The sequence below is a fragment of the Watersipora subatra genome, chromosome 11 (assembly GCF_963576615.1).
Source record: "Watersipora subatra chromosome 11, tzWatSuba1.1, whole genome shotgun sequence".
NCBI classification, from domain to species: domain Eukaryota; kingdom Metazoa; phylum Bryozoa; class Gymnolaemata; order Cheilostomatida; family Watersiporidae; genus Watersipora; species Watersipora subatra.
The window spans coordinates 3,767,142-3,792,478 of NC_088718.1; the positions used below are offsets into that span (position 1 = coordinate 3,767,142).

Genomic DNA, 25,337 nt, shown 5'->3' on the forward strand with positions numbered 1-25,337 from the left:
GATTACAGTTGTTCTTACATTCCAGCATTTTTCAATTTCTTCTCCAAGAGGGAGATATTTCTCTACCTTTTCTTTTTCTTTGCTGGCTATATTGTAGTCATTGGGTACTGCTATATCTATTATAGTAGCCCTCTTGTTCTCCTTGTCTACCACCACTATATCTGGTTAGTTTGCTAGGACATGCTTGTCAGTTTGGATGTAGAAGTCCTAGAGGATCTTAGCCCGGTCATTTCCATTGACCTTACCAGGAGCTTCCCACCAGTGTTGTGGTTTATTAAGGCCATACTCATCACATAGACTTCTATACACAACACCTGTGACATGATTATGCCGCTCAGTGTATGCGTTCCCTGCTAACTGCTTGCATCCACTGATGATGTGTTGGATGGTCTCAAGTGCATCTTTGCACAGTCTGCATCTAGGATCGTCTCTAGTGTGATAGATTTTCGCTTGGAGTTGCCTTGTTGGGAGCACTTGCTCCGGGGCTGCCATGATTAGCGACTCTGTATTGGTCGTTAGGTTTCCTTTGTTCAGCCACATATATGTCTGGTGAAGATTGCCAACCTTAGATATCTGTTGGTGGTAAGCACCATGAAGAGGTTTCGTGTGCCAGTCAATTTCCTCATCATCAGGGCGTAGGTCCGTTGTAAGAGCAGCTGATTGAAATTCAGCTAGCAACTTATCTGAGATGGCCATGGAGGCTGCATATGCTTTGATGCTTTGCTCCTCCTCTTTCACTGTCTGCTGTACACTTTTGAGTCCCCTACCGCTATCTTTCCTATCAAGATACAATCTAGTAGTATCAGATTTTGGGTGGAGTGTTTCATGCATGGTCAGCAGTTTACGAGTTGCTATATCCGTTTCTCTGATGGCTTCCTCAGTCTTTGTGACGTACCTTGGCTTTGTGGTTGATGTTGCTTTGCATCATATATATATATATATATATATATATATATATATATAGTCAAATTAGATTGAATAGGAGGCCACTTTGGAAAATATATCCACGATATAGGGCTTTCGGATAATAGGAGGCTTCTGATAGGAGGCTTCGCTAGAAACATGCTTAAACAACTCTACTCGTCATGCTGATCGCATACGTATCTATTTTGCATTTTGCATAAATTTTGCCGGAGAGTTCAACATTTTGGAAAATTTTGCAGGTTAGGAGGCTCTGTAGTTTGAAATGGAGGACCTCCCATTAGCGTAAAATTTGAAAATTTTTATACAAAATTCTGAGTTGTCTTCTCTTTTGCAAGAGAAGTTATCTTCTCATTAAATTCAGGGCCTCCTATTATGTTTTTATATTTTGAATTAGATAGTCCTAGTTCCAAGCTCTGCTTCTTTTCTTTTTATATAAATTTAGCTAACTATGATATTTAGTTTGGTTCTTTTTACTTGTAATGAACCTTTATTGCATCATTTAATTTTCTATCAATTGGTTAAAAAGGCAAACTAATCCCTGCAACCCCATTTCAGGGATTTTGCCAACAGAACCTAAGAAAACCGATTTGCAGGCACATCTGTGTGTGCTTTGATCTAAAGTTTATCATACATATTATTCATTAAATTGAAAACTTATGCTTTCCCTTAATAGCTTGTTAGTGGGCATGCATGGCAAAAACAAGCACTTTGTCCATTTAAAAAAAGTTGTAATAAGTTGCAATAAAAGCTAGGATGGTATTGACATCAAGCAATTGGTATTGAAACCATCCTAGTTGTCAAATAGAAAACTTTTAAAACGTATATTAATTAAAACAGTGCATATATTCATGCTGCCAAATATGCCTGGTAGAGTCAGAGACACCCAATTTTTAAAACATAAATGTCAAACATGGGAGATTTGCATACCTGTGGCCACATTTATTACTTATACAATTTGATTTAGTCAATTCATTGCTACTGAGGCAAAACTGGGAAATATAGCATATGTGGGGCCTTTTGGATTATAAAAGGTTTCAGATAAGAGCTTTCGATGAAACCATGCAGTAACATTGAACACACTGTGCAGATTGCATGCATGTATATCTAACTCGCATTTATCAACATTGGTCAGCATATTTCTTTAAAAAAAGCCCAAACTTACTCAAAAGGAAAAAAATTGACTCTTTAAGCAACCCCGTCAAGGAGTTGAGTTTACAGAAAAGGAAAGCTCAATATAAGTACGTCAAACAAATTGCTCAAGTGAGTGCAACGGTGACAAATAAAATATTCTTAAAACGCAATGAGTTTGTATAAATCTAAAAGTCTTTAGTGCAAATGGAGCAACCTATCAAAAGCAGGCCAAACAGCTGTTACATTACCAAAAGATTAAAAATCAAAGCATTCACAAGAATACCATAAAACATTTATCAACAAAAGTGGACTATTTTATTTCTGTCAAATAAAGCTGTAGAGCTTCAAAATACTGAGCTCTATAATTGTCTTGCAAATTGTGTGACCATCTCTTGGCACCTCGAGTATAATGTGTGAAGTTGTGGTAGCTGTAACTAATGGCTCTGCACAACGTTTAAAATATGATTTTAGCTAGAGATCTTAGAAGCGATTTGCAAGAGAACTTTGCTGATTGTAGACACGCCCAGCTACAGAAAGAACTTTAAGGTTGGATGTCATTCCAGTCACTGGATGCCTTTTTGGAAATTGAACATCAACTTGTTGTTTGAAGGTTAGGCAATCTAGACCACTTTGCCTCCACTGGTAAATATGCTGCTCTACCTGCAAAGAAACCAGTTATTAACTTGTTAGTATAGTTAAAAATTAGGAGAATGTTGAACACTACTCATTTTACAGACTTTCCCAAGATATCAAACAAGCTTTAAAACAATACTGACTAAAAAGTGTGCTCCATCATGTTGTTTTAGAACGCTTAGGAGATTGGCCAGAAACTTGAAGAGTAGGCTTTTGCAGCTAGCTATGTTGGTGGCTGTACTAAATGTAGGTCACACAGAAGATGCTTTCCTACTGAAACTCTGCATAATTATGTTTGCCCTAAAGAGATTGCAGTTCTCACTATGTTGATGTTTTGCCTAAAAAAAATTAACCTAGTAAGCCTTAAAAAATTCTTGTTTCGATGTTGTTAACACAAGTTAACTCAATAAAAGTAAAAAACAACAAACATTATCATTAATGCTTTCTTTTAAGCTAAAGCTTTTTTGTCAAACTATTAGGTAAGAATGGTATCTTTTAAATATAAAATGTAATGAATAGTTGGGTTAAGAAAAGCTTTATTTTACAAACTAATAATTACAGCGTTACCATGCCTCTTATTTCTAAGCAAAGTGCACAAAAATCTACAAAATTTTACACATTCAGCCTGTACTGTGATGAGAACCGTGTCTGTCCATATAAAGCCACCGTTGGATAATGGAAAAATATTGCATCCCGCTGGATTTGAACTTGCAACATTTACCTTGCTAGACTGACACTACAAAAACTATGCTAATTAACCTTGTAATAATGTGCAATATTTGAATGCATAATTATTGCAACTGATAATCTTTTACAACACTCTACACTGCCAGGGTATTTGTTGGTACAAGCCAAGTTGATTCAAAATCTTGAGCTGAGTAAAATTCCTAACTGTCTACACGGTCAATTTTTTCCATGCACAGATTGACTATGAATTGTATAAAAGTCCCTTTTCATTCAGTTGGCCTTTAACACTGTAAGGTTGGTGTGTATGAATATGCCTTTCACTGCAATGCATACGTGTACAAATTAAGCATAGTGTTACTGCCAGGTTACTCTGCAAAGCAGAGTTGTCCTCTCGTGCACTCCAAACAAATCCTAAATATTTAGGATTATACATTAATCATTAATTATATAGACATTATTGAAATTCTTTAAACAGTTTAGAAGTTTCTATTAAAACAGATTTTCAGCTTTTGTTTACACCATTTAGTCTGTGCTTATATTATATGATAAAGCTACTCTTTGCCATTAGCATGTCTGTGCAAATGCGCTCGTTTATAACAGTTCATCTTCGTAGACTATTTGAGAAGACCAAAATAAATTCTAGCTCAGCAAAAAATTTAACTCTGATGCTCATATCAACTGATTTGACAATTAAAAAACTTTCAGTTTTGAAGGTAGTAAACATGAATTTGGAGATCAAACAGAAGGTGAGGTGAATAAAAGCCACAAGAGACAGACTGCTACTTGTTGCGGCTAGCTAACAAAGTAAAATCAGTGTCTGTATGACTTATCATTTATCCATCGTCGGGAAGAGCTTGGGAGCAAGATAGATTTTGATGAGACTAGATATCATGACATTCAGCTTGGTATACAGACGGTCCCCAACCTACGAACGAGTTATGTTCCGAACAATTGTTTGTACAGTGAATTTGTTCGTAAGTTGCTTCAGTGCTATATTTTGTATTATAACTGATGCTTAAGGCCTACATGTATATAAGTATATTAAAGGTTTATATTAGTATGTTTAAGGCTTGTATAAGTAACCTGTAAATTGGTTTGTACTGAAAAAACTTTTTAATAAAATGGAGAGAATACTGTGGTGGACGCCGGGCCATGACACAGCATTTCTTATTGATCGTATGTGTTGTCCTTTTTTATTATATCATTGTTTTAATCGTTATGCTAGAACTTATCTTTGTTGTCCTTTTTTATGCGTTGTCCTTTTATTATACCGTTGTTTCACTCGTTATGCTATTGTTATATCTGATATCATGTTATAACACTATCATTTATCGTCACTTTTATTGTTGTCATACCAACTCACTAGCGGTCCTATTTATTAACCTTGTTAGCCGGTGTTCTCACCGTTTGCCGTTAGGACGAAACAGTTGATATTACTGAATATAACGGAACGCTCTCATTTATTTGAGCAGAGCAGATAGATGTACGCTCCTCGAATAGTGAAATTTCCTTCGCTAATAAAAAAGCTGAATGGGACTACACACACTCTCTTCTTTTTAGTTATTAGTCTAGATCGTGCCAAGTAAAGGTCGGCAAACTCCTTTACAATACATACAGGAAAAATAAAAAAGTTCTTTGCGCACTGGAGATACGTTCACGCACTTATGCACTGCAACGAACTGGGCAGAGGAAGGTGGATGCTGGGTGATGCTTCTATGTAGCGCCTCTTTCTGCCGCTAGTACGGCGGTAATACCGTCGGTATTATCAATGAATATACGCGCAGACCTGTTCATATGTACCGTTGTTCGTAACTCGAATGTTCATAAGTAGGAAACCGTCTGTATTAACACTCCAAAGCTTTCACTGATAGATCCCCTTCAAATATTTCTGATTTCTTGCGAGGCGAATCATTTTACATATTTTTGACAAAAATGACAATCTCTAATGACAAACTAGTTTAACAATGTATTGGTATCTATAACAGCAAACCCTATGCATCTTATCATTGCTCAAGTTTGGCAAGAATGTAAGCGATATTTTTAAGGACAACTATGAAAATTTTGTTAATAATTTTGGTAACTTTCACCAACTTGACACTTTACCCTATATGGCATTACTTATGTTGGTCAAACAAAAGCTTTACATAAATTCTTTACATTGAGAGGAATTTGCGTTATAATAGGTATACATGTACATTATAGCAAAATTTGCTGTACAGCTATTCCAACCAGATAAAAATCTGACCTATGCCCATACTACAGAAAATTCATAATTTGAGTTAAAATACTTGGATTTAAGTTAGAATATGACCTAAAAGTCAATGAAAGGAACTTAAGTTTACTTTTCACATAGGAAACAAATACATTATGCTTATGAAACAATGCAAGTGTTTTGGCCTTAAAGTTTGGCTTATTTATGTATATACTTAAAAACATTATTTTTTATTTTGTGGGTTTTCACTGTCCACAAAAGACCCTGGTCCCCATTAATCCCGAAAATTGAATGGTGACTGCAGAAAACAGCTATGACAGGCCGAACAGGATTTGGAACAAAAGGTACATTTCTCACAAACAGAGATTGTAAATGGTACAAAAATGCAAGTTAAGCAATACGAGTGTCATTCAGAGTTAAAAAAAGCTATAGCTTGTTGCATACTATTAGATACATCGTCCAAATACATATTATTGAAATTTTTGGACTAGCACAAAATTTTTCATCTCAATATTTGTAAAATACATCTAAAAAATATTGTTTTTCACCAAGGTTCATTCTATGTCACTCAATATTTTGGTGTTTTGACACCCTAATTTACCTTCACTAAGTTCCTTTGTCCGCTCTCCTCTGACCAGAAACCTCCCCAAATATGTAAGCTTTTGTAACCTTGAATCGCCAATTCTTTAGATAACTTGTCTAGCACCAGAGTGGGTGCAGAACATGTTATAGCAACACCCTGCAATTAGTAATAACAAAATAGAAATATCACATTTTTTGAATGAATGATTTTCCGATTTAAATTAAACTCTTTTCATAGCTAATCAATTGAAAGCTCATTGCTTGCTGCAAAAAAAGGAAAAAACTGAGCAAGCAGAAGTGCATCTGATATTTTAGCTTATGACTCTGAATCCCAGCTTTGATATTTGTCACCATTGTGATTTGTAGGCGATAGAAGAACGCGAGTTAAGCAATGTAAAAACTTATTCATATCCTATTAAAAAAAGGACTTCAAATATTGAAGTGGTATTTCAAAAGCAATTACTCATTCGTAAAATTGATAGTCAGTAGTCTGACCCTGATCTGGACTTGGCTTTTAGATATTATTGCAAAGTAAAGTTTAGAGCTGGTCACCATAGGTTTTAACTGTGAGTTTCAGTTCCTATCCCAGACACTATGCTTACATATAGTCTGTACAAGTGCTATCGTCAGTGGACAGGCAACCAGAATGCAAGAACATGACAACTATAAACATGCAAGGGTGAATAGGAGCTGTATACACAATTAAAATAAAGCAGTTATTTCACAAGGCATAGTCCAATTTGTAAAACGGAATAACTAGTAAATGACATTCAACTAAATTGTTGTTGATGACAGCTCTGCACAAGTTTCAGCTAAACATTCACAGATAATAATTACATAAGAAAATACACAAACTAAAAAGCAATAATACTTAGTCAATACTAAGAATGATTCTGAAGTTTAAGAATATTAATCAAAATTACGTACAGTGGCACTCGCATACCGTTGTTGCTTGAAAGGTATGTTTCCAAAAGAAAATCTTGTCATTTTTCTAAAAGATTACTAATGCTTAAAGGTTGACTTGCAAAAAAATTCACGCTACAGTTATTTGGTATCAAAAGATTCACCATGTCTTACTCTGTTGTGTTGCATGTGCAATATATGTAGTAATGTGATAACATGCTCTTAAAAGCTCAAAAGCGAAAAGTTAATTGCCGCCATCACGAAATTGCCGAAGATTAGAATCCCGTTCCAAAAACGGGTCAAATGGAACGTAGCTCAACAAAATGGCTTCTGTTTACACTTTCATGCAACCTCATTCATTCAAATATTTTCACAATTACACTTCACGCATTCAATGAAACGATGTCTATTGTCCTCAAGCATCTGTTTCCTCATCACTGTATTGATGTCACTTTGAGCACTGATATCTCAAAACCTACAGTAAAAAATGGTTTAATTTTTAACCTTAGCTCGAAGGAATGCATATCATCATCTGATAAGCATGCCAAGCCTGTTGGTCACTTGTGATAGTCAAAAAATGCTGCGGAAATTATGCGCGCTGTTTGGCAGGAAGCATGGGTCACATGATCAGATTGCGACTAGACGATTAGATCAACCCAAAACAAAATTGTAAACTAGCGAGCATCTATATTTGGTAAGAGCTCTTTGGCGAAACCCAAAGTTTATGTCATAAACTAGTGCTACAAGAAGTTTTATATTGAGCCTTTTACGGAACTTACAATTCATGTGAGAAGATCACGTGTCAAAACAATAACCAAATCATTTTACTATGTCAAAAAAATGAATTGATTCCAATCTACGGCGGTTTCGGGATCGCGGAGATTAACTGTTTCTTTTTTAGCTTTTAAGAGCTTGTAATCACAGTTCTCCATATTTTGCACCCACAACACAGCAGAGTAAGCCATGGTAAATCTTTTGATACCAAATAACCGTAATGAAATTTTGTTGTAAGTCAACCTTCAACAAGCAAAATGATAACAAGCTCCAGTACCATGCATTGACAACTTGGGCAGCTAAGTCGTACATGCAAATCAGATGAGTATTTTACGGTATTTTGGAAAGGCCAATAATTAACCAATATTTGAGTTTTCATCAAATTAAAGTACATTTAATGGGCCATTTTAGCAGCGCAAAGAAAGCACATTTCTGATGACCATTTGCACCAATTTAGGGCAGGTAGTAGGAGTGAAACAAATTGGTTCGACTTATTTTAGTCCAAAATGGATACAAGTATTAGCCAAATGAAAGTTTGTTACGGAAAGTTCTATCATAAGAACATAATTTGAAATAAATTCTATAATAAACCTCTTGCAGTTGCTTCATTTTGTCCTGCAAACACATTAAAATCTGTAATAGAAAACAAGACACCTATACAAAATCAAAACTGGTAGTTAATTTCTGTTAGTGATGACATATTTTTTATTGTAGTTCTACAATAGCACTATAAGTTCCAAACAGTGCATTAACTATTAATATGTGTCATGATCACAGAATTCATGGTAAGTCGGGATTACAAGATTTAGCAAACAAAATTTTGATTCTAGCCTAATTACAGCAGATTATATGGTCAAAAAACTGAAGCACGTTTACCATTAGTGCAAAAACATAGTTCCAAGAAAACTGGTATTAAAGTTTGAGAAACGAAAACCAATGTAAAGTTTTGTTTACATTTCAAAACGACATAGCAACCAATATCAAGATATTGTGATATTTATCTAGATTTCTGTACTTGGATTCAAAAAACTATGCTGAATTTAAAAATCTAAACAGATTTTAGCTGGTTGTCAAAGAAATAGCTGTATACTTATAAGAAAGTGTATTACTTATTTTTGCAGATATTAAAAACAGCTTGATTGTATCGCGATATTGGGCATACCCAAATCATCAACCAAATCTTTAGAAAATTAACAACAGTAACATATTGCACACCATCGGTCACTATATACTTCGACCTTGCAAACTCGAATAATTATTCTCATAACTAAATCTGATTATAACTTCATAAAAATTGAATAATTATTCTTATTATTAAATATTGTAGTAATCTTGTAAGAATCGTTAGGAAAATATCACCACAACTCCCTTTACTTTCACTGCTTTTGACATCAGTTAGAATACCAAAGTACTCATTACAAGCGTCCAAAATGTCAAAGTTACCTTTAAAATTGGCAAAAAAGAAACAATTATTTTTAGCGGACACCATTTTTCAGTACTTCTTGTTTAGCATAGCAACGGTTTTAAGTTTTTTTTCGATGGTAAAATACTTTTATTGGCTAAACTGACTTCAGATTCAGAAAGATCACTCTTTGATTGGTCCAGACCTACAGTTTACAAAATTTGTTACCAATATTATAAGTTCAGTTGGTGCAACTTCAAAGTCGAATAACTCAACTTCGTGATTTGCGACTTAACCATGGTTTCTGTGACCGCAACCCATATGATCTACCTGCTGATAACTTCAACTCCTTTACTACCAAATGGATCTCTCTACCGCGACATAAGTGTTTCGTGAAACTTAATTTCTAAAAGAGTGTATAAATGGTTATAACTTTACACCCCAATTGTTTATTAACAATATTTTTATAGCAAGTTTGTCAGCATAAGTTTTTATGTTAGTTCATGCCCCCAAAAATATTACAAACGAGTTGTCGAGTGAGAGGGACCACTTTTCGTCCATTTTGAAATTACTGTGAGGTAAGCACAAAACTCTAGTCGGATGATTTATGAATATTATTAGTTTACATGTTAATTAATCTGATGAACATAATTACTCTCATTAGTACTATTGCTCAATAAAGTTGCTCAGTCTATAGATCTGAAGTTAGTAACCATTTATGGCTGTATTGCTTCTGAAATTACTGGTCATCAGTAAGAAGATTTCATAAAACAAGTTTTTGCAAAGCAAAACTATGCTCAGGTTGTAAACGCATTCTTATTTGCTCAACATATGCAAATAATAGCTTTTTTCAATCAGGTATAGATGTAATAAGATAATTTACTAATTAATCAGTAATCGGAAACAATTTGTACAAAAGCTTGCTAAAGCCGCATCATGCAGCACTTGGCCATACAGAAACACATTGCCAAACGAGCTGTACTATTGGTAGTTTAAGAGTTCACACTGAAACAGCTTCAACATAAAATTAAGACATAAGAAATCAGTGCAAAAACTGCTTCGTACTACATTTACTTCATGCCTTGTGGTAATTGAGCATCATACTGCATGCACAATTAGGAAAAATGGCTGCAAGATCAAAATTTACCAAGTCTTTAATTTGTTAATGAAGCCGTGATAAAAAACAATTTAGACAATTTATGCACAACTTAAATGCAACTGCATTTCATCAGCATTTTTATAAGCAGGCTTAGTGTAAAAAAAACAGAGTGAGAGCCATACTACAAGTTCATGAAGTTTTGAACAAATTGTTACTTTACCCTTCAATATGTTGTAAAATGCTAAGACAAGGTTAAAAAAATATTGACGCTGTTGGAAGAGAGAACGTTTCAAATGCCTCTAGATTTCATAAAAAAAACAGCTAAAAATGATGGCCAGGGTTCTTGAGGACACTTTTATTTGTATGAAAGGTTGGTAGATAGAACATTATTACACAAACAGACAATTCCAGAATTAAAGCACAAACATTGTGGCCATAAAGGGTAAATAAAAATTGTTTCAAAGTAAAAGCCAAAAGGCTATTGTGCCTGGTAGTGGTAGCATCATTACCATATCATTTTTCTATTGAATAACGTAATACACTTTATATTAGAATAGAACAGACTTTGGTACATTAATTTGTCCTACATGTGATGGCTCTTATTAAAGACCTAATTTTCACCAATGAAGTGTGCCCTCAGATTAAGATGACCTTATTTATGAACCACACCGCCTATCAGAGTTTTTTAACATACACATTAATCAGCAGAAGCCTAATGTTACCGACAAAAAATCTAAAAAGTGTGTTGCAGTATGAGCTTGGTCAGGTTCTCATCCTCTTTTGCTGATACAATAGGTAGCAATCAGTAGTCCATTTTCCAAAGGTTTATTTATTGCCCATTTCTAAAACCTTGGTAGCTGTAAAGGTCTAACACAGCTGTTTATTGCAATAATAAACTGTAAAAACAAAAATAATGATTCTCAAAAAACTTTGGTCGCTGTTGGCTGTTAACATGTTTTCTATTAGTTAGATGCAGGATGGCGATTGGTTTTTTCCTATTAGGTACACATATGATCGGCTAATTGCCTACTCACTAATAAGAAATGTTTTGTACAAAGATTTTTTAGCGCATTGCTCTTGATTATAAGCGTACATTGTGCTGAGCTGCACTGCGCAGCCTGTTGTACGCACTCAGTTAATGGACTAGACCAAAATCTGATTGTGTTTTAGACTTTTTCCATTCGGAAAACCCAGGCTACACTCATTAAGAAATACATTCAATCTTTAAAAAATGGTTAATATTTTAATACTTTGATATTGTATTTGTACAATTTAAATATCAATTGTACATGCCACTCCATACATGGTTATTTTGCTTCATAACTATTGTTTTACTGTTTTTGCGGATTGTCAGTGCTATAGTATTTTAGTGTAGCCAACTACCCAATGTAATGACTGCAGTCTCCAGAGCTCACTTTAGTCATCAAAGCCCAATTTAATTATCAGAAGATTAGGACTACAAAAAGTAGAGGACTCATCAACTTACCCTTCAGTTTTTCAAAACACTTGTAGGCCAATATGATTAGTTCTGTGAGAACATGATTAAAGAACAATAGTTCTGCGTGGTGAGCTCATCTTCGTTCTCCAGATTAAACAACTTCTACAAAAGAACAAAGATTTTAACATTGTATAAAAAAATAAGTTGATGAGGACTTTATGCACAGAGTCTCTGACCACCTTCAATTTGGTATTGGAAAAAATGTTGAAAGTGAGCTACCGTTAAACCTATATTTGAATGCACCTTGATTTGATTGGCACTGCTATTTGGGACCACATCAGGAGACTGCTTTGAAAATCGAGCGCCATCTTTTTAATGAACGCCAACTCTATTTGAGGAGGTAAGTTACCTTATCAGTATATGTATAGGTTTAGGTATATTCGCCTTTTGTGAAAATATAGCAAGGAGCTTTTAAGGTCCAAACACACTAGGCAATTTTATTGCAAGCGTCATGAGGGCGAAGATATCGCTGGTGCGTGCATAAACACACTTGAGCGATTTACTAGCAAATGATATAATGGGCACACTCACAAACTGCCAATAAAAATCCGTATCATTAGTTTTTTCGGAGTTGTTGATAAATTTAGGCCAGTCAAAATGTCGTCGTCTAGGCTACAACATAAACAACCTCCACATTTGTTATTAAACCTATCTCCCTTTCAAAGAGTGTACACTGCCTACACTACAAAAAGACAAAAGAAAAAACTATTCTTGTATTTTTAGCTGTATTGTTTTTACAATTTTTTATACATATTTTATTTTGTAGTGGTTTTTCATATTTAATATATTAAATATTTACCATTCTCAAGATGGTCAACTGGCGCAACGATTGACTCCGGATGTTGGTTTTCAACTCGGATTTTTTTAAATTTTGTTATGATGGACAGAACTGGGAGTGCTATTATTAAATTCATGAACAATTGAGTGTTCGTTCTGAAGATGTTTCGTAACAAAATAGAAAATTGGAGCTGATGTTCGTTGTTGAACATCGGTAAGAAATAATTACCCGCCGTAAAATTACATTCTGGTAAGAACTAACCAATCGAAATGCATCTCGTTAGCAATAAAGTTGTGTAGAGATATTCTAGCTTTATCGCTCTGCATGAACACGCTGAGTGAATTTTAACGCAGATTAGCTCTAACACAATATCGCCTAATTTGTTTTCACCTTAAGAGAATGCTTCAGCGATAACACTTGTTCTATTGAGTCAAATATGCTACACAGCAAAAAATTACTCTGAATTTGTTGTCGGGGTTTTATAAAAACACCATTATCAGCTTTTCAAATGTCTTAACCGCCAGTACATCAACAGTCATAATTAAACATTGTCCCAAAAACAAGCGGCCTCAAACTGCCTAAAATATCGTACTAATCAAACATTCCATGTTAAGTGGAAAGAAAATGGGATAAACTACAGCATTGAAATTAAAGCACTCTCACACTCACTTCATGAACAGTTCTGTCAAAATCTTTACTGATAACTCAGCTTGCACTTTTATTCCATAAGTGCCAGAGTCACATCTAGAAGCAATAGGTCGGCTTTGCGCTAGAGGACAAGCAAGGCTAAAAGTGATAAAAATTAGATAATACACAATAAACTTTCAAGTTCAATTAGTGATGAGGGAGCAAGAGTATCCTACATGGGAGCTATTGCACACTTTAAACATGATATTTGTACCTCACAAACTCACATGGTCTTTTAGAGTAAAGTAGATGCTCCTATAACGTATACCTCCTATAGCATAAATTCTAGAAAAAGTCGGGCAATTTTGTGAAGTTTTTGCTTCGTACTGCGTAAAAAACTCCATATAACTTAAAGTGTATCATCGGGCGAGTTCTAAAGTTTGATTTGAGTGTTAGTCTGTCTCGCCACACCTGCGAGAAAAGAAAGCGACATACAGCGGTGTCAGAAAGTATTTGTCCACCTCAAACCTCACTGCCCATTTTAGGTAAATTTGTTGTAGTAGTCATGTAGAGGGATTGAACCCTGACAAACCATGCATCATTTAAAAGTAAAGTAACATTAGATCTTGTTGACACCATCAGTAATAAAATTACTGTTAATCAGGGATCAATAATCATTTTTAGGCCAATCAATGTGAATCAGTGCTTATTAACTCATTTCCAAACGCAATATGACATTATTAATTTTCAAGTGGAATATTATCACAACAATAGAGATTCTGTTGGACAGCATGTGCAGCGAAGGTTTACAGTTTTGCTTGTTAAAAGAGGAACAGCTAGAGATCCCAGAATTCATACCAGCGTCAACATCAACCATGGATAAGAAATGTGTCAACGACCTCATCATTCGCCTGCATACGATGAGCAATCTGAGCAATAGAAAAATAGCGAAGAAGCTTAGAGTATTTCAATCTAAAGAAAATTAAGTGGTGAAGAAATGAATGCAGCATCAAACCACCAAAGATCTACCACGATCAAGGCGTTTGAAAAAACCAGCTGTCCAACATGATTGCTGGTTTCAGATTATGAACACTCAAGCGCTCGTGAGGCTTGTTCACAGCATGCCTAAGGCTGCAGAATGGTTATAGTCTGCAAAGGCTACCAGATAAAATATTAAAATGCAAAACAACCCCAATGGTTTTTTTCTGGGCCCATAACAGTACAAGACTGTTATTTTCAATTTAGAAAATAATTAAAGAAGAGATAATAACGAAATTTGCGATGACATATTTTCTGGCATGCAGTGTGAATTAGTAGGCAGCGGTTGATACAATAGAAGATATTTGGCAATTTTAAAATCTAGTTATTTCTATTTTTCAGCTCATTAGGATTGTTTTGATACAGGGTTTTATGTATGCAGTGCAAAATATTTCCAAATTATGATGAATTTATTGCAGTGCTACACTTACTTAAACAGACAGACAAAGATTTTTTCCCAACACTGTACATAAAGCATTATACATATAATACATACAATTTCCATGACATTCTGACTCTTGTGATAATTTGCCTGAAGTGACAACGGAACAGAGAATAGGTACATATAGCAGTGCAATTGTTGATAAATACTTTAAGGCTATTGGTCGGTGCATCTGAATGTCACGAGTTGGAGTTGCAATCTTGAGCTCTTAAGAACGAATAGATGACGAAAAGGTACTATCGCTCTTTTATAGTGAAACTATTTTTTCTTAGTCAATTGTTGTAAGTCGCTGTCGCGTCAAACTATGCGCTCTTCATCAAATTATTGTCAAATTACCACAATCATGGTCTATTAAACCAATGAGGTTGATCATGAAAAGTTGTCGATGAAAACCAATAATACAGTTAAGGCACCGCCAATACATTCAAAAGAATTTAAGTCGGATTCTCACATGAGCGAGTTTGGAAAGGTCCTGAAATGGTTTAGACAATTTACATGTATGTTAACATTCTTTTAATGAAAAATCCTTATCATGTAAACGTTCCTAGAACTGATCATCTCATTTTAGCAGCGCCTACTGTACAGTCATGTCTGATATGAGAGCAAAATGCATTCTGGGACAAAAGCTCGCAAGTTAATTTTCTTAAAGTCCTATCTCAAAAATGTTTTTTATATAAATTAACTAAAGATAAATTATTGTGTTGCCATCCTCTAAAAAACTACCAATAAGAGATATTACAATGAAAAAATACATGATTTTATCTATTCATGCTCTATACCCATGCCCCCAAGGCTACAAATACCTATGTAAAGGTTATGGTCTGCATTAAAATGTAGCAGTATTATGCACAACATAATTTTGAGTAGTGGCAGTATGCAGCAGTCCATACAGTAGCATACCATATGGAGTTCTTACCTTTCAGAGAATCATAGCACTAATCATTGTGAGAGAGAGACCTGATGCAACACGCTTGGTACGTTACACTTTTGTGGCATCGCATAAACAAACTTAAAGTATAAATTTAATATAACTGAATTCAGCTTAATAAAACATCTTTGAAAAAAACGTTCTGATCTTATATTAGAGCTAATTCTATTTTTTCTTCATTTTAATTTTTAAATCATCTCTTCCTGGCTGGAAACTTCTCGATTTGCTTATACTCTCATTTCAGGCCAAACTTTTTAAAACAAATCTGAAGCAGACCTGACGGGAAAACCAAGTGATGTAGTTTCCGTAACTGGCCTTTCGCATCTTTGGGCATTTAGTGATACATCAAAAACCACCTTGCAAGCTCGCATCTCTAATTTTCTAGAATTTCAAGGCGAAAGTGGGTAGTGAGATAGTGAATGGTACAGAATTTGTGTAAACATAAATTGCTTGAATTCTTAAATCTATTCATTGGTTATTGTTATATATATATATCAATATATTTATTTTGATTTTTTATTATATTTTACACAATCTTCTGAAGAATCAATTGATTTCCTATAGCCGGTTTGTGTATTGACTCGTGTTCGCTTCAAATTCTGTATCATTTACGATTTTGCTACCCATGAAAGTTTATTATAAGTTATGACTAATGTGTTGAGAGTATATGGGAGGTCATTAAGTACAAAGCCCATCAAGTCAAGTAGTCAATGATGACTTACCAGCTGTTCAAAATTAGGTTGGGTACGTGTCTAATGACAGGGAAGAAGCGTTCAACTGACATTTATGATCTACTCATCGCCAAAATCTTCCGGAAGACAATGCAAGGAAGAGGACCTTGATGACCGCCCAGGCCTATATAGATGAAAGAACCGTGAGTCACCACCGGTTTGTATGTCAATGAATTTGGTATAGAAATACATAAAGTGCTGGTCAAATGAATAGCAATACACGAGATGTTATGGATGAATAGCTATGCAAATGGCTTTGTACTAACCCTTGGTATGAAATATTACCCAAGCCTGTGTCATTAGACAGCAACCACATTTGCTAGTTAAAGCTCTAATTTTCAAATAAATTAGACAATGCTATGTAAATACATGTAAGATAATATCATAGTTGTTAAATATAAATACAAACTTGTAAAAATCCATGATACGAAACCGAGTTTTAACCCGTTGATCCTTGCTCGATCTAATCAATGCGTGTCAGTAAACCTACACAATATGTCCAGCAATCCGAAGTTATTAATTTTTTACCAAATATATCTAAACGTGCTAACAATGCAATGATATTTGGTGAAACAGCAGTACAAAAAGTCGGACAACCTACAGCAGATGTCATCAAACAGAAAAAAACAGTATGTCACCATTATTCGGGCTAAAACTATAAAAGTTCGCACGATTTTAAACACTCATTAAACATTTACAGATAATATTCATCCATAGCACGCTCATCATCCTTTCATGACTCAAAATATACTGGAAATTTATATTTATTATCATAAAATTCCACATTTGTATCACAGTCATTTATGACCTACCAACGAATGAGTCATATTGATTGTTTCGCGATATCATTCTAATAAAATGTGTTATTATAATGAAAGAAGTAGATAAAGATAAGTGAAAAATGTTACAAATGGAAGTGAAATTTTGAATCTAACATCCTGCAAAAGAATTAATTTTATTAGTTTTTGCTGTTGCTTAAAAACATATTTTGTAAACAGATCCATATGGAAGCCTGTATTCCGCCATTAAGGTTTCTGCCACAGCCTACGCAATTCCGTAATACCAGCTGTGAGGGTTCAGAGGGCTAACATTGATGAGATACTGCATTATTTACTGTTTTGGTTAGTATTGTTCCTTATACCTAAATTGTAAAAACAAATGAAAAATAATTTTCTTTTGTTTTGCAGGTACAACTACAAAAACATTGACAACAAGCGTGATAATCTCAAATCAGAAGATTGGAGACTAAAATTATAAAAACACTACACCATTCTATGTCATTTTAATTGAACAAGTTGAACTGACTGAAACATGCTACATCTCCGGTGTTTTTTTTTTGTAAAACCTAACTTAATACATGACAACAGCATAGTCAGCATGATATTTAAATGCAACTATAATTATTTCCCGAGTTGCATTAGTCCATAGCAAGCATAGTTGCTGAATATTGCACATCTTTCAAGTGGAGTAAACCCAGCACTTATACATTCTGCTCAAAGAGTTCTTGTGCCAAATCTCAAACTCAGCAGTCAAAATTCTAGCCAACAAGATAAAAATACTCAAACTTTTAAATATCAAGATTTGAGAGAAGATAATTCCCGAATTTCCAGTGAGTATAATACTACTTTTTACTAACAAAAGTCAACCAAAATACCATGAGAACAATAATACACAGTGTGGGTAAAGTTAGTCGGCTAGGCTATTAAAAACTAGATGAAATCATAATTGTTATATACAGGGTTTAGCTTTATAAGAAGGTCAGTATGGTGTAATCTCAAGAGTTCAAAACTTTCAAGTTGGAAACATTGGAAAACAATGAAATCAATGTTCAGAGGCTAAGCATGACACTAAACCACAAAAATGTTCATTTTAATGTCATGACCAGAGCTATATTGATTGCTAATTATGATTTTTGTTATGTGGGTCTACAGAAAAAGCTATCTTAAATAGTACTCCACCCTTTCCTATTATAATTAGTTAAAACAATATGATTTTTAAATTTCTTGTTGGCATGAGTAACAGTAACAAAATAACAAGAAAAGAGGGCATTCAGCTAAAGACTAAGACACAGTTGTTATCAAAATTATAGACCATATAATTAAACCCTAAAAATAAAATTGAAAAAGGAGTCACACTGTTTTATCTTGTCAGTACATACCTGCAACCAAAAGCAAGTCAGGCATCATAGCATCATTACAAAACACGATTGCAGAATCTACAGAAAAAAAGACAATTGATGGTGACCATGCATTCATGTTGACCAAGATAAGTTAGACAGTACATCACAAGTTAGACAAAGACACACGAGTAAAGCCTGGTTCCCATATACGTCGCAAAGCACCGGCGACACACCGCAGGCTATTAGCGATGAAATGGGAACGTATGCGCCGAGGACCGCCGAGGATCGCCGGTAGTTGCCGGCGGCATCGCAATAGTTTAGCGCTGTTCAAATTTCGCAAACGGCCGCAGGCAAAACCTTCCCGAAATGCACTGTACGGGTAAAGGTCACCATTATAAGAACGGCATAGCGAGCGAGCATTTTATTTGATTACGCAATTATGTTTACGATATTATTAACGATGTGGCTTTTATGTGAACATTAAACTGCGCTGAACACCGCAAGTGTTTTGCTGCGCGATATTACCGCCGGTGCTTTGCGACGTATATGGGAACCAGGCTTTACGCGTGTAAACAAGTGCCAGCGAGGTGTTGACAGTGGCTGATGGGATTAGCCATTTCTCTGAACTAAACAATCACCAGCCACGCTATTACATAATGCCATACACTCAGCTATACACAAATGGATGTTTAAATAATGCTAGCTACTAGATTATGACCTTCAGTTCTTGAACTGGGTAACGTCTGGCTCTGAAAGCTAAAGCTTGCAAGATACAAAAGGGGTCCCACAGCACATTGGAGAACTATCAAGCAAATTTAGTCATTGATTTTGCTAATGCTGCACACAAATTTGTTGCTAACTAGCATATTAATGTGTATACAGAGAGCTTAATTATTTTACATGTATCTGTATCATGGTTCAAAAGCTAAGCTTGCTGAAAAATTATTTAGTAATTCATATCTACCAAAGCATTATGAATTATAGCAACTCTCGACTACTGCCAATCGCTTGACATTTCTACAGTTTCTTCGGCTTTTATGACTACAGAGGTTTTCTTGGTTTGCGATTAGGTTATCTGGAGTGTTCTTGTCCCTGCATACACATATATCTTTTTTGATCACTCAAACCTTATCTCTATCTCTTCTTCGAGTACATAGAACAATTTAAGTATTGTTCAATATATATACTTAAATTGTAATTTTACAGGTGAAAATAACTTTTTATCATTTTGCAGGTAGAACTACAAAAACATTGGCGACAAGCGTCAGAATCTCAAATAAGAAGAATGGAGACTAAAATTATAAAAACACTACACGACTCCATGTCATATTTAATTGTACTAGTAGAACTGACTGAAACATGCTATATCTATGGTGTTTTATGTGTACAACCTAAATTATTACAAGACACCAACTTAGTCATCATGATATTGAAATGCAATTATAATTATTTCCATAGTTGCATTAGTTCGTAGCAAGCCTGGTTGTTGAATATCACACATCTTTCAGTCCCAGTAAACCCAGCATTAATCCATTCTGTTCAAATAATTCAAGCGCCAAATCTCACATGCAGCAGTCTAAATTCTAGCCAACAAGATAAAAATACTCAAACTTTCTAATTACAAGATTTGAGAGAAGATAACCCCATGAATTTTCAGTGAGTTTCACTGCTAGTGCCAAACCCTAATTTGTACTAACAAAAATCAGCCACAATACAATCAGGACAGTACTACACAGTGTAGGTAAGGTTAGTCGGCTAGGCTATTAAGAACTAGATGAAATCATATTTGTTATAGACAGGGTTAAGCTTTATAAGAGGGTCAGTATGGTGTAATCTCAAGAGTTCAAAACTTTCAAGTTAGAAACATTGGAAAACATTGAAATCAATGTTCAGAGGCTAAGCATGACACTAAACCACAAAAATGTTAATTTTAATGTCATGACCAGAGCTATATTGATTGCTAATTATGATTTTTGTAATGCGGGTCTACAGAAAAACGCTATCTTAAATAGTACTCCACCTTTCCTATTATTATTAGTTAAAACAATATGATTTTTAAATTTCTTGTTGGCATGAGTAACAGTAACAAAATAACAAGAAAAGAGGGCGTTCAGCTAAAGACTAAGTCACAGTTGTTATCAAAATTATAGACCATATAATTAAACCCTGAAAATAAAATTGAAAAAATAGTCACACTGTTTTATCTTGTCAGTACATACCTGCAACCAAAAGCAAGTCAGGCATCATAGCATCATTACGACACACGATTGCAGAATCTACAGAAAAAAAAGACAATTGATGGTGAGCATGCATTCATGTTGACCAAGACCAGTTAGACAGTACATCACAAGTTATGGTGCGTTTACACTGGCCAGGACCGACTCCGATTAGGTGCCAATACCCTGACTCAGACCTGTACCTCAGACATTTCATGTATGGGTGCCGACACCGACTCCCCTTTACATTGCAACGATCGAACCATTTTTTTCGGTACCAACAGCCAATCACAGCGCTTCGCCGTTCTGACCTTCACCCAACCACGCAAAGACGAGTACACATAAAAATCAACGCGTTTGATGTGGAAAATTATATACTAGTACTACACTATTACTACTGCTCCTACTACTACCGCTAGCAGCAACTACTGAATGCCGAATGGAATCTTCCGATGACGATTAGATTTAGTTGATGGCAGGATCAGCTGCGGGAGCTCTGACAGTCTGTATTATATGTAATTATATGTTTGTATATATTTTATGTCTATAAATATTTTATTATATGCGTTTTCCTTTTTATTATAGCCTTGTTACTCGTTAGGCTATCAATTGTCGTCGTTTATGTTGTCATATCAACGCACTAGCGGGCCTAATTATTGGCCATTTAAACATTGTTACCTGGTGTTCCTACTCGGTTCCGTTAGCCGGAACGGGCAATTTTATTGTATATAAGGGCGCAACGCTCACTTAGTAGACAGAGCGAATGGTCGTACGCTCCTCGGCTAGTAAATTTCCTTCGCTAATAAAACCTTGAATAAAATCACACTCAATTTATTTCTGTATGAAATAATTTAGATCGTGCCAAGTAAGGGCCGGCAAATTCCTTTAAAGTAGTACATGTAGTAGAACTAGTAGTAGTACTAGTAGTAGTCATACAACTGGCAATTCACTTTTAATTAATTTAAATAAAAGCTCACTATCAGAAAGAGCACTAGGGAAAGTTTAATGACAGTCTCCTAGCCTCTCATTAAACCTAGCCCTTTCGTTTCATAAACTTAGAACTGCCATTAAAGCTTAGGCTCATTTAATCAGAGGCTCCTAGCTTATGATTGGCTGATGAGCTGCTGGGATTCACCGACACCGACTTTCAAATCACCACCAACACCGATCTCTCTGCTCACACCTACCGATGCCGACACCGACTCATCAAATTGGTCTGTGCTCGACAAAATGGGTGACAATATCGGCCAGTGTACACGCACCATTAGACAAAGAAGCATGAGTAATGCATGTAACAAGTGCCAGCGAGGTGTTGACAGTGGCCGATGGGATTAGCCTGAACTAAACAACCACCAGCCATGCTATTACATTATGCCATACCCTCAGCAATATACAAATGGATGGTTAAATAATGCTAGCTACTAAATTATGACCTTCAGTTCTTGAACTGGGTAATGTCTGGCTCTGAAAGCTAAAGCTCACAAGAGACAAAAAGTGTCCTGCAGCACACTGGAAAACTATAAAGCAAATTTTAGTCATTGATTTTGCTAATGCTACACACAAATTTGTTGCTAACTAGCATATTAATGTGTATACAGAGAGCTTAATTATTTTGCATGTATCTGTATCATGGTTGATTAGCCAATCAAAAAAATGTTCAAAAGCTAAGCTTATGGCAAAATAGTCATTTTCTCTTAAGTAATATCTGCAACTGGGAATATTAATAATATCATTCAATAATATAAACATCAATGGTAAAAGATTTTTCTCATGTCATGCGTATCTAATATCCTTCACAAAGCCTTGTTAGCAAAGCTGATGCTACATGTAGTTCTAGCATTATACAATGTTGCTCATTTTACATCCATTTTTCGTCCTAAATTTCTATACTGAAAAATGAACTACTGCTAACTTTTGCCTTGCAATGGAAGCTTTGATAAGCATATGGTACGGAAATAATTTTTGTATGAATATTACAATATAAATTATATACCATTTCACTATTCAGTTCTTAAACATCCTTCTGTAAACCATATTATTGAAACAGTTGCTGTACATTTTTGAATCCCTTGAAATCTTTAAAAAGTTGAAAAACTTATCATTCGCGACCTTGAAGCTTTAATGTAAAGCATGCATCTAGCAACCAGTTAGCAAGACAACATTTTTCTGTAATCCATATCTACGGAAACATTACCAAGGATAGCGACTCTCAATTCTTGCAAATCACTTGACATTTCTACAGTTATCTTCAGCTTTTAAAACTACATATGTTGTCTTGGCCTGCGCCGTCAGGTGGGTTTTTGTACCTGCATATTTTTTGCTCCCTATAACTTTATATCTAAGCTTTCATAACCGCCTTTCTCTTCTTTGATTTTCTGCTTTTCAGTTGTTATACGACTAACACATATATAAAGTCAGAATGACTGCGTTAAAAACATGAATATGAAATAAATGTTAGGCTACAATCATTCAGGCTTCTAATAAAAGTCCTAATTTTTTGTTACTTTGGATGAGTGACAACCATAAATTCTTTAGTTCAATGTAATCTCCAAAGTACATGGTAAGCCAGAGCTAAAGCATAAGCACACATACCTGCTACCTCCACTATCTGTCCTATTTCTTAAATAGAGTTTTAGCCTATCCTTGTTCGTCTAAATCAGAAACTAAAGCTAAAAGCCTGACTGTAACGAGATGGAATGAGTTAGATTTACAGCCTTACTTAGGCCTGGTTCGAACCAATATGGCATCTAAGACACGTGTGACAGAGTACCTGTTATGCAAGCGATCGCTCATGGACTACAAGCTCAGAGTGCTCGACTATTATGTCCTACAGAAAGAAATGTCGTCATTTGCGCAATTAAATTAATTTGATGCCCATACGCAGCTACACAATTTGTTTTCTTTCCAGCTGTTGGATACATAATGAGTCGAGATTACGCAGCTGTCCCCAGGTCTGAACCCGGCCTCACCTTAGCATGCGCAGACAAAGGAGTGCCACACTGATAATTTCAAGATAAGATAAACTTCACTACAGGATTTGTAAATTTTTGATGGTTTTAATTTATACGCTACCACGTGCACAATAAAATATATATATATATATATATACAATATATCATTATATTTTTAAAACAATAACTGCAAGAGACTTGCCAAATCATTAGTTCAAAAGGCAATGATGAAAACGGGGATGAATTTGAGCACAAATTTAAAAAAACAATATTTGCATAGTGCATAAAATGCTTTAGAAAAAAATATATTTGAAGCATATAGGTGCCTTTTGATGCTTTTTAAATGCTTTCTGGAAGGCTCACCTATCTGGTATGTCTATGAAATTTATTTTAAGACTGCAGGGCTTTCTGCAATGCTTTAAAACAGTATACAGTTCACAAGCTATCGGCATGCTTAATCCATCATGGCTAACTGATTGTCAATGACAGTAGTTTAAAAACACTGCTACATTAGGCGGCAGTAAAAACTTTTGTTAAATCTTTTCTTTTTCAGTTTAATATATATGATATCTGAGTAAATACAAGATCTTTAAAATTTATTGAAAGCCTTTTACTAAAAGCTTTGGAGTAAGTAAGAATGTCAAAGTTCAGAGTGACAGTGAAATGGCATTGCCTTAATTAGTGTGTCTCTATCAAAGCCTGGCACTGCTACACTTTTGCTGTGTCATTTGCTGTTAATTTCTCTCATCCTTTGTCCAGCTGGAGACACTCCATAGGTATTACGTAATTACTCTCGCATTGAGGGTCTGCTGCGCCAAATTGGACATTCACTGATCCCCATAGCTCGTTGCTCTGGCAGTGATTATTTCTAATCACAATTATTCTAAACATAGATGTTTGGATTCATCAAATTGAAAAACATTTAAAATCCCTAATTGGAAATTATGCAACTCCTATTAAAACATACATGATAATAATTGAAAACTACCGTATGATGGAACAATCTTCTGCCAACACAATCTGTTTGAACTATTATAGCAATAACAAGTAACAGTTATTAGCGGAGAACATTGGCTAAGAGAACATTTCAGGGGTTGATGTAGATCTGGCCATCCATAGGAGCTTATTTGAGAATTGAACAATGAACCACAGTTTGAATGCCAGGAGTTCTAATTGAACAGGCAACGGCTGTCTAAAAAGATAATGAAACTTATGAAAGGTTGGGAAGTTAAAAAGGAGCCTAGCTTAATCATTCTCCAAGTTTGTGATGACAGCTCACACCTAAAAAACAGAAGAACATTGTTTGGTTTAATCCAAACTTGTAAATACTAATGATTGGATCCGATAAGCGCCCCTAGCCCATATAGGTTGCTGTTTTTTTAGGTTTGGCTAACAGCTGAAGCCAAATAAGTAACTAATGTATTATTATTATTGTACCAGAAAATTTGGCCAATATCTTATTATTGGGTTATATAACATCTATAATAGATGTTATATAACTCAATTATAAGATATTGGCCAAATTTTATGGCAAAAATTTCATTAAGAGTTGAAAAACATGTTTTCTTGAGTTGTTTGTGATAGATAGCCAAGCTACTTAATTGCAACGCAAATAAATGGCATTTTGTGCATTTCAAAAGCATAGTAGCAAGAGCTAATGCT

The 25,337-nt window shown here is 35.0% G+C and overlaps 1 long non-coding RNA gene across 3 annotated transcripts; it reads right to left on the reverse strand.

The window, feature by feature from the left end:
• Nucleotides 1-2,006: 2,006 nt before the first annotated feature.
• On the reverse strand, nt 2,007-23,463 carry LOC137408347 (uncharacterized). 3 transcript variants are annotated; one of them, XR_010980076.1, is made up of 6 exons: nt 23,317-23,463; nt 16,381-16,513; nt 13,293-13,409; nt 11,834-11,947; nt 6,189-6,326; nt 2,007-2,715 (listed from the first exon to the last, which is right to left on the reverse strand). It is a non-coding gene; the product is annotated as an uncharacterized lncRNA (long non-coding RNA). The 3 variants fall into 3 exon arrangements; XR_010980077.1 differs by lacking the exon at nt 23,317-23,463 and adding an exon at nt 18,548-18,602 and having other exon boundaries at nt 13,293-13,392; XR_010980075.1 differs by lacking the exon at nt 23,317-23,463 and adding an exon at nt 18,548-18,602.
• Nucleotides 23,464-25,337: the final 1,874 nt, after the last annotated feature.